The following is a 12,839-nucleotide window of genomic DNA, read 5'->3' as shown; positions in this document are numbered from 1 at the left end:
ACGTAAATATATGTAGGCATATTTTTGAAAAATTGTCCTTCTATTTTGAATCCATATTTATGATCACCGTAACTATAGGTGATTTTGAAAGTAATTGTGGAAATAGCTGATTATCGCCTTATTATAGGTTTCTATTTTATTTTTAGCGATAAGCACCTAAAAGCGGATTGTGCTATTAGTCAATTAATATGAGTTATAATAAATTCAATAATTGCGCAGTCATATTGCAATATGTGTTGAAACAAATATTTTTAAAAAGTATGCGTATTTTTAGAGAAAATTGTACATCACTATTACATAAGTGATTTGTGTTATTTATTATTACCTTCTGAAGGTATTATATTCGTTTTTGGTTTTAAAAACTATATTATAACAAGATTTAATTTTTAAAATAAAAGATTTGTTAAACCGATTTCATGAATTTTATTTAAAAAAAAAATTGGCGATTTTTGGCGTTTTTTTTCAGAAATTGCGCTTTTTTTTACAATCTGGACACCCTGTATTAACTTTAGTTTTAGTCTCCTAGTTTTTCATTGTTTTACGTCCCAGAACAATACACTCGGGGCTGCCAACGTGACTAGAACCGTTCCATTTTTGACCCTATTTTACTTTACATGGCACTTAATTTTTCAATTTGGCACAAAGTGCCAAAATGGCACTTTAAAAAAATAGTAATATTTCAATACGTTTTTGGGAAATCCTTCTGCGTGTACTTCTTTTTCTCAACCAAAATTTTCCAATTTCTATAGCGTATACAACTGTTTTATCCGAAAAGAAACCACATTTCGCCTTCGACATACATATGTAATGGACATATGTAGCTCTAGATCTTTTAATTTTGCTGATTATGCATTGTTTCGTAGGCATGGTCAAAATCGCTAATATATGTTGGGTATTTTTCAAAAGAAAATATATTATTTCCATTTTGGTTGTTGTTGTTCCGGCAGGGTGGGTGTACGATGTATTTTGGAACGAATGATATCTGAACAATCAGTTGTATGGGAGCTATAGGTTATAGTGACCCGATCTTTGTAATTTTCACTGTAAGTATTCTGTTGATAATGGGTGCAAGTACTGCAAAATTTCATGTTCCTAGCTGCATAAATGGAGAAGTCATAACGAAAAATCTCATATCTTAACAATCAGTTGTATGGGAGCTATATGTTATAGTGGTCCGATTCTTCCGGTTCCGACAAATGATTAATACATTATAAAAATACACCCACCTACCAAATTTTATACGGATATCTCGAAAACTGAGAGACTAGATTGCATACAAACAGACGGACAGACGGACATGGCTAAATCGACTCAACTCGACGTTCTGACCATATAAGTATACATTTTAATGGGTCTATCTCTTTTCATTCTGGTACTTACAAACATCAGACCAAAGTTATAATACCATGTCATCAGTGTTGCCACTTGCAAATATTTTTAGGTTCCAAAACGCCTACCAAATCAGTTACCAAACTACCAAAATTCGTTCATCATTAAAACGAGATTTCTCGAGTTTGCGGGGTTTTTAGCTACACAAATTAGCAGTAAAAATTAAAACTACACATAATATTTTTTACATTATTGGTTAATTATTCACACCAATCTTTAAGATTAAACAAAAGAAATTCGGGCCTTTAAATAAAATAATTAAGTTACTGTATAAAAAACGTTTGTAAAATATGTAAATATCTTTGAGATTGATTCAATTCATATCAAACATTTTTTTTTGTGTGCGAAAAAACAAAATAAAGCAGACATTTTATGCATTTTAATAAAAAAATTCCAAATTTGATTCAATTTGCATACACTCATCCTTTTTTACCAATACACTCACATTTTGCAAATTGCATATCACCAATTTTTCTTTCAAGACAATAGGTAATTTCTCATTAATTTCAACAGCTAATCGGTCGTAGCTTTGGGAAGTGAGTTTTTATTTTCAGAAAATTGTCTGCTTAATAAAATATAGAAAAAAATAAAGAAATCTTATACGTGTAAGCAAAGAGAAAGCAGTGTTTTGAACGTGTAAACTTAAATTAAACAAACAAATTTTAATGATCAATTTGGTTGTATTTTCAAAACAATTTTACCTACCAAAAACTTCATCAAACCAACCAAGCTACCAACGGAGAATGAAGCTACCAATTTTGGTCCAATTGGACCAAAACGGCAACGCTGCATGTCATGCTCATGAAAGGTATAAAAATTTGGAAAAGGTGCAAACTACCGACTCATGAATATGATATATATAGCTTTACTTTGATTTTTGATCTTCTACCACCTGTAATTTTACTTGCACATACACATTTAACACTATTAAATTTCATTCGTACTCGAAAATTCGTTTACCGATAATTCGGTAATATACCTTTTAGTCAACATTTTAATGTGAATGCTGTATTTAATAAGCACACCAACTAAATGAGTTTTAAATTTGTAGCTTAAAATATGCAAACAGATTCTGGCTCGAGCTCGGCTTCTACTGAAACTGAATGGGCTACAAATTTTTTTTTTCTCAATTTTTATATATTTTCTGGAAAGTTTGAGACTTCAACTCACATGTCTTTTGTTATAGAATTAACTATATTTTTATAAAAATTTTAAATTAAGTAAGGAAATAAAAAAAAATTCAAAACCTGTTAATACATTTCACTACTATTTTCCTGAGCACAGCTGTACATACATACGTAATACCTTTGATTTGTTTTAAAGTAATGAATTTTTATATTGATAATACTATATGTATTTAAAAGTCTATTAGTTATTTTTTGTTAAATTAATGCGCTGTTATTTGGTTGTTATATTGTTAATAATAAAAAATACGCTTAAAAATTAGCTGATTTTTATGACTTTGTACTGATTTTTGATCCCAACTGTACTGATTATGTCATTATAATATCTGGCCACCCTAACCATAATAAGATTTTTTCGAATATATCGGTCCCTGGTCCACCTACCAGAAAAAACTAAAACATGGTGGTTGCTGAAAGCTATTTATATAAAAAATTTCATGAAAATCGGATCAGCCGTTCGCGAGATTACCTGTTACAAAAAAGGGACTTCTCTTTATATAATTAGTATAGAAGATAATTGGCTAGTATTTTATTTGTAGTTTACCAAAATTTCAGTCCTTTAAATAAGTAATTAAGAAAATATCGATACCCGATATCGAAAAAATCGATCGATCGACAACCATGTACTCCATACTGACAACGATGTATTTGCAGATCTACTACGTATAGCATACGGGGATACAGGTAATTGTTTCTAAAAAGTTATCGTTTAAAACTATCGAGTATAATATATCGGTATGTAATGTCGAAAGTATTTATATGGTATCATATCGTAACGGAATTCGATTAGAAAGGAAAAAAAGGATGGACACACGCGAAAAGTTGAGAGTTGGTCACCGTTTTTATTTGCTTTTGTGTCGGCTTTGGCTATCTTTGGTTGTATAAAAACCTTAATATAAATGTATGTACGCACATATGCCCAGATGGCGAAGCGACGCCAACGCCAAAGTTGTTTAAGAGTTGCCTACTCCGATTTTCTAACAAATGTCACAATTCTTCCCTCTGTTGCAGTAATAACAACTAAGCACATCGCACACCGTCTTCGAAAGAGTCACAACTTAAAATTTGGCATTTTTGAGATTATGCGCTAAAAATGCATGCAGATCTTTTATTTACCTGTCAGAAAAAGCTGAGCAAATTTTTGATTTAATTTGTTAAAAAAAACCTAAGGTAAAGTCGCCCTTGCCCGTATGATTATCATGTGTTAAGAAATAGTTTTTCGCATTTTCTGACAAACGTATTATTTTTCGTTGTGACTCTGTTGAAGACGGTGTGCGACATTCTGATTTTCTACAGAAAAGCATATCCATATACAGTGAAACCTCCCTTGGGCGGACACTCACCGTCAGTCATTTGTTGTCCGCCCAAGAGAGGTGTCCGCTTAATGGAGGGGAAGCCTGTTTTAGAACTTTTTAATGTTTTAATTAATTGAATAGTCACTATTTCTTATTTGAATAAGAGATATTGATATTACATCGTTCAAACAAAAATGTGCATGTACCTATTTTTTCAAAAATGCACATTTCATTTATGTGCGTAAGTACATATTAAGTAATAACAAAATAAAAATAAATTTTACATTTTAGTCCATAAACTACATAAAACCATAGATTCATTACATAAAAACCTGGGAAATTGTCGATTGACGTAAGTTTTATTTTTAATTTTTTTCAGTGTCAGTACCTTTTTCATCAATAGTTTTCATGTTTTTATCAGTCTCCAAGGGTTTCTGACAATTCAAATAACGAACCTAAACCACTGCGCAAACCAAACTAAATGTGTGCATAACAATCACATTTTGTGCGGGAAGTCCCCTTTTTCCATTTAGTAGTCCGCCTATGAGGAGGTCGCGTCCGCTCAACGGAGGTTTTTGTTTGATTTGTTATGAAAAGAAATCTCCGCCCAATAGAGTTTTTGTGTCAATTTTATGCAAAATAACTGTCCGCGTCCGGCCAAGAGAGTGTCCGCTTAAGAGAGAGTAATTTGTTCCGAAATTTATACTTAAAACTTGGTATAGGAAAAAATGTCCGCCCAAGGGAGATGTCCGTCTAATAGAGGTGTCCGTTAGGAGAGGTTTCACTGTAATCCGCTGTATAACTCAGAAACATTATATTTTGAGTTTTGTCGTTATTTCAGTGGACCAGAAATGCCTACATGCATATATACATACCCATATATGTATGCATGTATGTATACGTATGTATGTATGTATACGTATGTATGTATGGATACGTATGTACGTACGTAAGTACGTACTATGTGTATCTTTACTTACCTCTTCATATATGGATTAGATCAGCTGTTTTATCTGTACCACTTCGTTTCACACTTCCCTTTCGCCCGGTTTACCGTGTCACTTGTTATCAGGACTGCACAGCTGATTTTGACAATCACTATCACCCACTGTATTTATTTGTTTCTATTTACTTTAAGAACTTTCTTGAACACATGCATAAATATATACACAAATCCCAACAAACACAGAAAACACTGCTCTCCCACTTCAGCGTGAGCGGTGCTTTATTGGAGCCGAACGCGTTGAATGACGCAGCCACTATTCTCGTTTCACCATCAAATAGTCACAAATGACCCGCCGAGTATTTCCACTCTAGTAAGTAAATGAGCTCTTTTTACTTTACACTGATTTTGCTATCTATTTCTTCCAAAAATTTTTTATATGGTTTGCTTACTAGCTTGCCATCTTAATCTAGTTTGCCTTTACTACAAAAATTTGTATACTCTTATCTATGTATGTACATTTAGTGTTTTTTTTTTCGGTTTGTTATTTTCACTAATGCATCGATTTTGCAACACCACTAACCCGCAGCCGTTGAGAACGACTCGCGCGAACGAACTGACAACAGCTGATTGCTTACAAATTTGCTTTTTGACCCATTTGCCTTCAATATTTGCTCACATTCATATAATCACGTACATAGATACGTACATATGCACACATGAATGTAAAAATGTACACATTTGTATGTACCTATTTTGGTGCATAGGTAAATCGCCTCTGTTTCATGGTGGAGCAATCCCCCAAACCACTTGTTAGAATGTCATATTGATTAAAAACTAATGTTTATGTAGATTTGTTTAATGTTCTACGAGTATGACCGTGTTTAGTTGGCAAAAGCTTTTATCGTAGACACATACCGGAAGTGATCATATTTGGAAACTTTCAAATTTCTGAATAGTCTTTAAATCGCCGCTGCTTTAACACGATCGCTCAAAGCGATTTTCTTTTTACATAACACTGTGTTATATTAATGTACAAATGTTAACTTGTAGTAAGTAGGGCAGCTTTGAATGGGCCAGTAAACCGTTGTCTGTAGTTTGGAACTAAACTGATTTGTTACTCATTCTTGGTAATATTTTTATACCCGAGCGCACTTGCGCACAAGGGTATTATAACTTTGTTCACATAACGGTTGTTTGTAACAGGCAAAACGAATCGATATAGATATAGACAAATGTATACATAAATGACCAGAATGAAAAGAGAAATCGATTAAGCGGTGACTGTCCGTCCGTCCGTCCGTCTGTGCACACGATAACTCGAGTAAAAATTGAGATATCTTAACGAAACTTGGTACGTCCACTTCTTTCTGGCGTAGGACGGATGGTGTTGAAAATGGGCAAAATCGGACAATAACCACGCCTACCTCCCATATAACGGCAATTTTCAGAAATACGTAAACTGCGATATTTTAGTAACTACTGAAGATTATTCACTCAAAATTGATATTTACAATAAGTTTTAGACGAAAAATAAGAATATTATAAATTTTTGGAAAATGGGCGTAGCCACGCCCACTTATGGTTACATGTGTATATCTTGGTAACCGCTGCACCAATTTCTTCCAAACTTGGCACAGTTGTTGACCTTAGTATAACATACGAAATGGCCGAAAATTTTTAAAATCGAACAATAACCACGCCCACATCCCATATAACGGTAATTTAGAGAAATGCGAAATCTTCTATAAATTCGTAAATACTAAAGCTAATTTATTCAAAATTTATGCTTGAAACAATTCTTTACCAAGAAAAACGTTTATAATAAAATTTTGGAAAATGGGCGTGGCACCGCCCACTTATGATTATATATATGTATCTCGGTAACCGTTCTACCAATTTGTACCAAACTCGGTGTGGTTATTGTACTTGCCACATAGAAGCAAAACGCTGAAAATTATTGAAATCGAACTAAAATTACGGCCGCTTTTCATATAACGGTGAATTTCAGAAATGCTTGAAACCAATATTTCGGAAAGGTGGAAAACATATATTTAATACTTGCGCCGGGTATTTAATGTTCGGCTCCGCCCGAACTTAGACTTTCTTACTTGTTATCAATATTTTTATCGATTTTGTTATGGATATTTTATCAAGTTTCTAATAGATTTTGCAACCAATATTAAAAATTTTGCTATCGGGATTTTTATCGAATTTTTCATCGATTTTGTAATCGATGTTTTTATCGGTTTTGTTATCGATATTTCATTGGATGTCATTATCGATTTTGTTATCGATATAGTATAAAGATAAAAATGAAGATAAAGGAAAACAGAATAACATAAATGTAATTAGAACGAACAGGGGTAGAGCTAGGGATCTAGATAGAAAAAAGACAAAAAATATAACCTTAAGCAAAAGCAGATGTGTGTATGTACATACATATGTACAGTATCGGCCATATCTATAGCACGCCATTTGAAAGTGATATTGTGTGCCACTTGTGTTTATTTACTTATTTTTAAGAATTTTCAATTAAAACACAGTTCTTTCTCTAACAAAACCCATATAAACCCAAGTTTAAAAATTTTTAGAAAACTACAAAAAAGTGCAACAAATTTTCACCTAAATTTCAAACTTTTTTCTCGGAAGTGTTTGAATTTTTCTGAATACACAGTTTTATAGCCCAATCAATTTTAGTCTAATAATGTGCAAGTTTCAAGTGGCTTAAAGTTACCGTTGATTTTTTAGAATTATTTTCGCCAAAGGTGTTGCGGTTTTCTTCCATATACAAATAAATTGAGTTTATACATTATATGGAAGCCAATGGATAAAAAAATTCTTAAAAATTAACGGTAATCGTAACCACTTGAAATTGCACATTATCAGACTAAAATAGCAGGGGCTAAAAAACTGTGTACTTAAAAAAATTCTAACACTTCCGGGAAAAAAGTTTCAAATTTAGGTGGAACTTTGTTACACTTTTTTGTAATTTCTACAAATTGTTGAACTAGGGTATATATGGGGTTTGTCTGATAATGAACTAAATTTTAATTGAAAATTCTTAAAAATAAATAAATAAACATAAGGGGCACACAATATCACTTGGAAATGGCGTGCTATAGATATGACCGATACTGTATGTATGTATATTGGTTATGAGACAAAATAGATATGTATGTAAATAACGTAACTTTCACTTCCCCAGTGTGGCCCAGGCGCACTTACCTTTTTATAATCTTGAGGCGAAATTTCCCACAATAAGTGTTGCCGTGCGAGCAAAACGAAAACACTGCACACCATCCAAAAGTACTCCTCGGGGACCAATTGGCGAAAAACTGCGAAGAGATTTTTTACTGCATATTCTGTGTAAGTTGCGTAGCGTAGAAGTATCAAGTTTGCTGTTGAAAGAAAGAGAGAGAAGCAATGTCTACGGTGGTGAGATCTTAGGTCCATTCAATATCAAAAAATTGTTACGAATTGTTGCTAGTACTTGCAAGTTTTTATTGGGAATGCATTCAATAACCCAAAATATTTGCAAGAGCGGCGAATTCGAGAGCGTAACAACCCGCGAGAGCTGCAAATTCTTGCAAGTAAAAATTTTACTAGCAGGAATTTGCAGGAGTCAAAAAATAAGGTTATATTTCAAATTCAAATATTAACAAACTATTTAAGAGGATGATTTGATGAACCATAATTAGTGAAATGAAAATGTGGATGAAAAATTTAAATCTATTGTATATTGTTTTTATTTTTATGACGATGGGAACTGTTCCCAATTAAAAAGAAAATAGCGCGCCAAAACTTAACCGTCAGAAAGTGTCAAAATGACTTAAGTTGCAATTTTTTACTAGTTTTGCGTTCAATAACTTTTTTTGAACATTTTCTCTTGCTCTCAATTTTACTCTCTATTTTTCTTTTACGCTCTCGCTGCAAGTACTTACGGGAAACGTTATTGAATGGACCTCTTGTTAGCACGCAGCTCCCATAAAATAGATTGTGTCAGCAGGCACGTTCTCCGTTTTTACGTCCGTGGATAACTGCGCTTTAATGGAGGACTTAGGAGAGAGCTGACGAACTAGCAAGGTGTGTCCCACGCAGAGTGTCCGGATTTGGCAATTTTGATATTTGCGTGTAAAAACTTAGGAAATCGCCATTGGCGATTTTTGGTGATTTATTCCCTTCAAATAAATTTTTTCCAATTATAAAAATATGCAAAACTTCGCTTTCCACGATAATTTTACAGAAGAGGCTAAAGAACTGCGTGATAAACTTAACTTAAGAAGCATATTAAAAGACTTAAAAAGACTTAAGACCAGTTGAAGGCCAAGTAGAATGTTTTAGAGTGCAACTGCTGTATGACATACAGTAAAACCCGCTTAAGTACCTCACGAAAAATGTCAGCTTTTTGAGGTACTTCGGCGGGTTGGGTACTTAAAAGAACCCGCTTAAGTACCTCGATGCGGGTACTTAAGCGAACATAATTCTTGATGTAGTTACATCTTCTTGTTAACTTACATAAAAAAAAAATTAATAAAACATGAACATTTACTGAAGTGTACGTAATTTAACACCAAGCTCGTAGCATTATTTAAAGAAGAAACATATAAAGGAAATCTGTATAAAAAAAAAAAAACAGATAAAGCAATGTTGTGTCATTTTCACAAGAATTAAATTAAAAAGTCATTGATTATATATATTTATTCAAAATGATATATAAACTGAACAATGTATGAAAACGTCACTTTACAAAGCTCTTTAAACCTACTTTATTTTTTATGAATAAGGCCATTAAAATATGAGCTTAAAATTTTGCAGAACACTGAAAAAATCATCAAAATTTCAAACTTGTTTTTCAGAAGTGTTAAAATGTTTATGACTACACACTTTTATAACTAGCTCATTCAATTTTAGTGTAATAATGCGCAAGTTTCAAGTGGCTAAAAATTAGCATTGATTTTTTGGATTTTTTTCCGAAGATGTGTAGCTGAATTTAAACATATGTAAACTTCTGAAGAAATTTAAAAAAAAAGCACTTAAAAGGGGAAAATTATAAGTAAAATGGTAAATGGGTTACGAAAAGTTTAGGTACTTAGGCGGGATGGGTACATAAGCGTGGAGGTACTTAAAAGAGGGATTTTCTTCAGAATACATTAAAAAATTCACCTTGCCCAAAAATGTTGGGAGCTTAAGCGGGGGGGTACTTAAGCGAGTTTCATTGTATTGTATTACGTACTAAAATTCATTTAAGCCGCCAAATGGCTGTAGGTTTCACGAGTTGTCGAATCAAAATGGCAAAGTTCCTAATTGCTTGTCACTAGGGTGACAATCCACTTAGACCAGTGGTGTCCAACAGAACTTGGACAAAGGGCTACTTTGAAACTATCGCTATAATACGCGGGCACCGCTTGCTTAACTTCAATCTTAACTGCGTTAACTCCTTTTAAAATATTTATTTATTATTAAAGTTTATACAGTTAAGTTAAATTAATAGCAGTGCATAATATTTTAATGAAGAACATTCATTTTATTGTAAACATATAGGAATGTGCTGCAATTAGTACGATTTGAGATCGACGCGATCTGCAAAACCTTCTTCGGAGATTGATTAACAAAACGGCGAAATTTGGCACTGAATCGATAGATATGACGTAAGTTATGTGTTTCTCGCCGTTTTCATTTGAAATATTTATTACTTTCCCTAAAAATAATCAAAAATATTTTGCAAATCGCACCGATTTCAAATCATTCGACTCGCAGCACATGCCCAATAAACTTACAGCCTTATTCTGTATCGCGAACGATTCGTCTGCAGAGGAAAGCTTCAAAAATTAGTCCGGCGGCATCATTTTAGCCGGTTTAAACGCAACCGAGACCATTGCAACGTAATGTATGAAAAGCAAGACGCAGACGACCGATAGAGTTTAAAATCACAATCTGAGAGGTTGTCGTCTGCAAACGAATCGTTCGTTTTGCCTATCGTTCGTGATACAGGCCCTTAATCGGCTCTATCGCGAATTTCACGTGAACAAATATTCCCAAAAAGTATAAAGTAAAACAAAAACAATTTTTCCCAATTTGTTTTTGTTTTGCATGTTAAATTATGGGAAAGATTTATTCACACGAAATTGGCGATACGGGGGAATATGATGCTTGAATCTTCGTATTTTCAAATAACTTCTTAAAATCTGGTTTATATTGCATAGTTGTGCAGGCTAAAATCATGTTATTTTTGACATGTTCGTCAGTCAGTACGTTTCGGTATTTGTTTTTTATAACCATTAGTTGTGAAAAAGCCTCTTCCAGAAGAGTAAACGTCTGGAAATGTTGAAAGTTTTTCTTTGTCAACTGCTCTATCCATACATCGATTTCGAGATTGAAAAGTTGTACTGAAATCATTTAGTTTTGCAGTCACATCAGTTAAAAATGCTGCCTTTGGATTTCAGGAAAATCTTTATTTCTGTCATCAAAGCTACAAATATTGAGAGCACTTTACCTTGACTCAGCCATCTTACTTCAGAGTGGTAGAATATGTGACCGAATTCACTCTCAAATTCATCGAACAAGGCTTTGAATTGCCGATGCTTTAACGGTCATCCGCGAATCGAATTCACAATACGAACGATAGTGCTCATAACATTGTCAAGGTTGAGTGGTTTTGCAATCAGATTTTCCTTCTTTTTCACTACGTTATATATATATATCTTGCCCACGAGTACGAGTTTTCAAAGTCAGATTGACTAACAGTGCCTCCTTAGCAGAAAATCAGAAAATACCACTCTGGTGAACACTAATAAGAGCGGAGAGTCTGAAACATCGGTCGACTCATCCAATTGTAAGGAAATCTAGTCACATTTCTTTAAATCGCTTTTTACTTGGCCATGAATATCGTTTGGTAGGTCATCAGAAAACGACACTTTTTTATTGCCGAGATTACGCTGTTTTTGTTTTGAAAATCCTGAAACAGAGATTCTGTCATGTCTAGCATAGAAAGATAAGAAGTGAATGAGTTCGTGAAAATTCAAAAATAAAAGCCTACTTTTGTACCAAAAAAGCTTCCAGTTGTTAAACTTTTCAATTCAATACAAAATATTCTGTTCATTTTCTTGTTTGCGGGCGCCTAAAATTTAGGCCGCGAGCTACCAGGCGCCCGCGAGCTACCGGTTGGACACTACTGACTTAGACCAACCAAACACTCATCTCAACCAATTTTTCTATTTACACCAGATTGTATCTGTCTGCTTGATTATAAAATAATTTTATACATAAATTTGTATTGTTTTTTGACGTAAATTGTATTCGTTATTTTCTTGTTCAAATGCATGTGTTATTTCCCACCATGCAAAACATGAGAAATAGGCAACAATCGTCAATGGCAACAAATTGGCGACTCACCGATTTATTGCTGTGGTGACAAATCGGCAACATAACTTCATTCATGTCAATTTTGAATAAAAAAGTTCTCAAAAATTCCGAAACTTATGAATATGGCGTCAATAGTATTGGCCAAAAGCATCTAAATTATGCCCAAGGACAAGATTGAAAAAATAGGAAGCCTCACAGCGAGAAAATGAATTAATTCCGATTGTAAGTTGCAATTTGGTATACAAAAAAATATATGAAGTATGAAAAAGAATAAAATTATTCCAAATATCGCCTGAAGCGATAAGAAAAGGACTAATTCAGGTAATAAGAAAACGACTCGCCCAGGCGAGTTGCCTTCGGCGGACGTTTTAGAGCGACCGGTAATAGGAAATCGATTCGATGGCAATATTACCGGCAATAAATTTGTTTCCGAGGGTGACACGTTTTCTTATTGCCGGCAACACAAATTGTTTGGTGGGTTACTTTTGTACCGGCAATAAAATATTGGGAAACTGTTTTTAGTTGCATATTTTACTTCCTTATAGCGCATACTTTTGAATTTTGAGTGCATATTATATGTACATAATTTCGATTTTTTAGTGCATGAGATGCCGAGCCCGAGTCATAAAATATAAATCATTACTTCTTCTTCTTCTTCTTCTT

At 33.5% G+C, this 12,839-nt stretch overlaps 1 protein-coding gene across 2 annotated transcripts in view; it reads right to left on the bottom strand.

Moving 5' to 3' along the window:
* Positions 1-5,422, bottom strand: part of Fatp3 (Fatty acid transport protein 3) — a 41,746-nt gene extending 36,324 nt beyond the window's left edge. The window contains exon 1 of one of the 2 annotated variants that reach the window (XM_017612444.1): positions 4,849-5,422. The gene's annotated coding sequence lies outside the window, so the exon portion shown is untranslated. The remainder of the gene's footprint in view (positions 1-4,848) is intronic. The other variant, XM_017612445.1, reaches the window with a different exon arrangement.
* Positions 5,423-12,839: the final 7,417 nt, after the last annotated feature.

The sequence above is a fragment of the Rhagoletis zephyria genome, unplaced genomic scaffold, assembly GCF_001687245.7.
Source record: "Rhagoletis zephyria isolate East Lansing unplaced genomic scaffold, Rhagoletis_zephyria_1.1 Rzeph_scaffold_00542, whole genome shotgun sequence".
Classification (NCBI taxonomy): domain Eukaryota; kingdom Metazoa; phylum Arthropoda; class Insecta; order Diptera; family Tephritidae; genus Rhagoletis; species Rhagoletis zephyria.
Note: the sequence above shows the minus strand (reverse complement) of the source record. Positions and strands in the feature narration are given on the sequence as shown.